Below are 6,000 nucleotides of genomic sequence, written 5' to 3' on the forward strand. Positions count from 1 at the left end.
CAATGTTGTTTCCACTTGCATTATTAATTGTTAAGACGTTGGATTGTTTTGTGGCGATTATATCGTCACATGCTTTCCCAAAAAGAGAAAATATTAACCAGAGAAACACGTATACGAATACGGTCAAATAAACATAAATAAAGATAACAGACGAGACGGTAGACGAGAAGCACAGTGACAAACATCGGGACGTAACAGACAAGAAATAAACGAATAGAATCTTTTCGAAGCCTATCAAAGGTGAAATTTTAAGGCGAACGATAGGAAGAGCGGTTACATGCTCGAAGAGTCCGCTACAGGCGATCGCCGTGTACAGTCGCTTTTATAATCCGCACGATTTTTATACATTGCTGTACCGACTATTCAAAGATCGAGTTTTATAATAAATTGGTATTATCTGCAACTACTCTCTCACATTATTTTAATTCCCGACTCGTATCGAGGCGTCCAAAGTAATCGCGACGCGCGTAAATCGCCAAAGTGGTGACCCCGACGTGATCGCGAACGAGCGGGAATTCGCGATTCTTTGTTCGTGTGACAGCAGTACATTTTTTTTTACTTTTTGTTGTGACGACCAGTGAGACGATCTGTTCGATCGGACCCGGAAGAGTGAGAGTGACCAGTGGCGAGTAAAAAAAACGATTTGACATGGTGGTGACCCGAGACGAAGAAACGAGCGCTCCGCTGCCGGAGCCAGAAGCACGAGCGCTGGAGCAGCCGCGACTCCAGGGAGTGCCGATGAATCTGCTCGGGATGCAACCGGCGAGATACGAGCAGCCGCCAGGGTATTTTTTACCCGCTCCTGAGGTGAGCCGCGTGGGCATGCGGATGCCAGAGTTCACGCCGTCAGACCCTGAACTCTGGTTCAGTATCGTCGACCGGAGTTTCCAAGCCGCCGGAATCACGGTCGACGCGACGAAATTCGGTTACGCGCTGACGGCCATTGGGCCGCGTTATACAGTCGAAGTGCGCGATATTATCATGAATCCGCCCGCGGAACGCGCGTATGATACTTTGAAATCGGAACTGATCAAACGGCTCAGCTTGTCGCAGGAGCACAAAACACGTAGACTCCTCGAGCACGAAGAAATCGGAGATCGAAAGCCGTCGCAGTTCTTGCGGCACCTGCGCGGCCTCGCCGGAAGTGCCGTGGGCGACCAGATCTTACGAACGATCTGGCTGAGTCGGCTGCCGGCGTATATTCAGCCGCATTTAGTGACGCGAACCGGGGACACGCCAGAACAATTGGCGGACATCGCGGACGCGATAATCGAGGCGACCCGGGCGCCGGTGTTCCAAGTGGCGGAGGCAGCGAGGGCCGTAACGCCTCAGGGACAGAACGCAAGTGATCCCGCGTCTCTGGAGGCGAAATTCGAGGTACGCCTGGCGCAAATGCGGCTGACAATGCAGCAGGAGATCGCGGAGCAGATGGCGGCAATTCGAAGATCCATCGAGGCGATCGGCAGCGAGCGCTACCGGGGAGGTCGCGATGACGACCGACGTCGTCCGCGTTCGCGTTCGCGTTCGCGTTCGCGCCCGCGCGCGCGATCGGGGGATCGCGATCCGCCGGCCAGTGGTATGTGCTGGTACCACTGGCAATTCGGGGCGGACGCTAGACAATGCAGAGCACCCTGCTCGATGCAGCAGGGAAACGCGGGGGCCGGTCGCTAGTGGCGGCGAGCGACTCAGGCCACGGAACGCGACGCCTGTTCGTGACTGACGCGAGCTCTAAAGTGACTTTTTTAATCGACACGGGTGCGGATCTCTGCGTGTACCCTCGGAAGATGGTTCGAGGTCCACGGCAGAGATCCACCTACGAACTTTCGGCCGCCAACGGTACAACGATTTTTACTTACGGGACGGAGACTTTACAATTAAATTTCGGATTACGACGGGCGTTTTCGTGGCGGTTCGTGGTCGCGGACGTCTCGAGACCGATAATCGGCGCCGATTTTCTGGCACACTACGGACTCCTGGTGGACCTACGCGGGTCGCGTCTCATTGACCAAGTGACTAGTCTAACCGCGCGGGGACGGTGCATCCAGTGTGATGCACCCAGCGTAAAGACAATTACGGGACAGACTCAATACCACCGATTACTGGAGCAGTACGTAGATATCGCGAGGCCAGACGGGCGTCCGGGAGGCGCGATCCACGCCACGCGGCACTACATAGAGACGACACCGGGACCACCCGTCGCGTGCAGACCGCGGAGACTCGCTCCGGACCGATTGGCGGCGGCAAAACGAGAATTTCGAAAAATGGTGGAAGCCGGGGTCGCGCGACCGTCGAATAGTAGTTGGTCGGCTCCTCTGCACATGGTGCCGAAGGGAGGAGAAGAATGGCGACCCTGCGGCGACTACAGGGCATTAAATGCGCGAACGATCCCGGATCGCTACCCGGTGCGACACATACAAGATTTCGCGCAGGCTCTCGCCGGCAAGACGATTTTTACAACATTAGACTTAGTACGCGCGTATCACCAGATACCGGTGGCAGAGAAAGACGTGCCGAAGACGGCGATAACCACGCCGTTCGGCATGTACGAATTTCCGTACATGTCGTTCGGATTACGTAACGCAGCGCAAACCTTTCAGCGCTTCATAGACGAAGTTCTGCGCGATTTTGATTTCTCTTACGCGTACATTGACGACATCCTCGTCGCGTCATCCTCGGAGGAAGAACATCGCGAACATCTGCGAATGTTATTCGAGCGTCTACGAGAATACGGGGTTATCATCAACCCCGCGAAGTGCAAATTCGGCCAGAGCAGCGTGGAATTCCTAGGATACGAGGTTTCCGAAGGAGGAACTCGCCCGCTGCCGACGCGAGTGGAGGCGATACTGGCGATGCAGTCGCCGAGGACGGCGAAAGAACTCCGAAGATACTTGGGCATGGTAAACTTCTATAGGAGGTTCATGCCCAAGGCCGCCGAAATATTGACGCCCTTGAGCGACCTTCTGCAGGGAAATATCAAAGGAAAGGCGACAATATCGTGGACGGCGCGGGCTCAGCAAGCATTCGAGGCATCAAAGACAAATCTAGCCGAAGCCGCCCTTCTGAGACACCCCAGGGCAAACGCGGAGCTCGCATTGTTTACCGACGCGTCCGAACAAAGCATCGGCGCGTCCTTACAACAACGAGGCAGTGACGGCTGGGAACCATTGGCGTTTTTCTCGAAAAGGCTAAGCCCAACCGAAACGAAATACAGCGCGTTCGATCGAGAGCTGTTAGCCGTTTACCTGGCGGTGAAGAACTTTCGGCACATGGTGGAAGCCCGCACGTTCGCAATATACACGAATCATAAACCGATAATCTACGCATTCCGCCAGAAGCCTGAGAAGAGCACGCCGCGACAATTCCGCTACCTGGATTATATCGGACAATTCACCACCGACATTCGACACGTGGCGGGCGTAGAAAACGTCGTGGCCGACGCGCTATCGAGGATAGAAGAGCTCAACTCTCCCCTGGATTACGCCGCGTTGGCGGAATCGCAGGAGAAGGACGAGGAGATCGGGAAATACTTGCGGCGAGAGTCCGGACTGAAACTCAACAGGATAGAGATTCCCGGAACCGGGAGGAAGATTTATTGCGACACGACAACAACGATACCACGACCGTTTTTGACAAGGCCTTTTCGCCGGGCCGCATTTGACCTGATACACAATTTGGCGCACCCGGGTATAAAGGCGACGGGCAAGCTCGTGGCACAGCGCTACGTTTGGCCGTCTATGGACGCCGACTGCCGGGTCTGGGCTCGAACATGTGTGCCCTGCCAACAATCGAAAATATCACGACACGTATCAGCACCGCTCGGAACAATTGCTGCGCCATCCAGCAGGTTCGAGCATATTCACCTGGATATCATCCTAATGCCAGTCTCGGAGGGCAAACGATATTGCCTGACGTGCGTGGATCGCTTCACACGATGGCCGGAGGCGTTCCCGTTGCGAGACCAGGAGGCAGAGACGGTTGCGAGAGCCTTCTACGAAGGGTGGATATGCAGATTTGGAGCACCTCTACGGATCACGACGGACCAGGGCCGTCAATTCGAGTCCAGGCTTTTCCGGCGGTTGAGCGAGCTCACGGGAGCGCGCCACCTAAGGACGACGGCGTACCATCCGCAGGCGAACGGGATGGTCGAACGATTTCACCGACAACTAAAAGCAGCGATCAAATGCCAGCAGAACGACCGCTGGACCGAGGTACTGCCGACGGTGTTGCTCGGGATCCGAGCAGCCTGGAAGGACGACCTGCGAGCGACCGCGGCCGAGATGATATACGGCCAAACGTTGAGGATTCCGGGGCAGTTCCTGAATCGGCGACCGGCGGAGGACGAGGACGACGCCGCCGATTTTGTGGGAAAGCTGCGAGAGCAATTTGAGAAGCTGCGACCTGTGGATGGGACCCGGCACGGGGAACGACGACCGTTCGTATACAAAGACCTGACGACGGCCGAGCACGTGTTCGTGCGACACGACGGGCCGAGGACGATGCTACAGGCGCCGTACGAGGGACCATACGCAGTCATCAGCCGCGGCGAAAAGACCTTTGTCGTGCGCATGCACGGCAAGGAAAAAACGGTCTCTATAGACCGCCTTAAACCTGCTTACATGTTACAGCCACAAGCAGAATACAGCAGCGCAGCAGGGTCGGCGACACGGAGCCGAGAGGGTGCGGTCGACGGACGAACAGCGAGAGACCAGGACACCGAGGTCGAGCGGCAAGGCGCGCGAGAAGACGCGAGGCCGCTGCCCCGAGTGAGCGAAAGGACGACACGAACGGGAAGAAAGGTCCGATTCCCGAGTCGGTTCCAGGCGGGACTATAACACCGATTTACCTGGACGCAGATCGCGGAGTCGTGAGGAATCGCCGCGTATATATATATATGTATAAGAAAAAGAAGTAAATATACGGGTCGCGATTTTGTTTAATTTTTGACTGTTGTTTGCGATAAAATTTTATACATGGTAGCATGGACATAAGTCGCGAAACGAAAGAAACGAGTTCGGTGCGTACCGGAGATGTGTATATATATTCTGTGTTTTTTTTATTTTTGGTAAATGTAAAATGACGAATTTCAGACCGAGAACGACGGGCGTTAGCACAACGATAAATAAATTGAAATTCTTGGATGTAGAGTACAGCATATCATTATGTAATAGTTATTCGTTTTATGTGCTTCGAAGTATCATGTAACGGCGAAGGAAAAGTGGTAGCATTCGTCTCGGTCTGCCATCGGAAAAACTATCACAGAAAAGTAGTTATACTATGGGGGTTCTAACCCATGGGGCAATGAGGGGGTGCGCGGGTGAAGAGGGGAAGAGGGGTATCGGATAACAGTGGAGGGGGTAATAACGTCATCGTTTTTGGAGGAGAGGGGGTAAATGTGGAGTGGTAGGGGTATCAGATTACAATAATTCCCGGAAGATAAGGATTGTTAATACAAATCGCAAGATAAGGATTCCCGGAAAAGATAAGGATTGTTTATTGGAAAGAGAACTGTGTGTTTACATCCTATGGTTTTTTTTCTACACATCAAAGTAGAGCGCCATGTTATTGGAATCGCAATGTTTATAGTATGTAGGTTCGTGCAGGTTTACGGATTGCGTCATCGCTGTATTTTAGAACAAAAGCCCATAGCAACAGGCAGCCACGTCAACATTTTTCGGCGCCATGTTGTTAGATTTCAATTTTGTATGCAACAAAATAATTCCCGGAAGAGATAAGATGAGGATTGTTAATGCAAATCGATAGTTTTAATCAGTGTCGTGTGCAACAAGCGGGTATATAAGGTCCATCATGACCAAGTCGAGGTAACAGTCGAAATGTTCATCGCGCTATTGGACGAACGTGACATTCTGAGCTTGTCCGCGGAGCAATTAGAAATCGTGCCGAAAGTGATTCTTATAAAAAACTTTGCTCGGTTTGTGGATCACGTGTGGGATAGGCTACCGGATCATTTAAGAGCGGATCCGGAAGTGCAAGGTTATCGTC

Source organism: Linepithema humile, chromosome 1 (genome assembly GCF_040581485.1).
Source record: "Linepithema humile isolate Giens D197 chromosome 1, Lhum_UNIL_v1.0, whole genome shotgun sequence".
NCBI classification, from domain to species: domain Eukaryota; kingdom Metazoa; phylum Arthropoda; class Insecta; order Hymenoptera; family Formicidae; genus Linepithema; species Linepithema humile.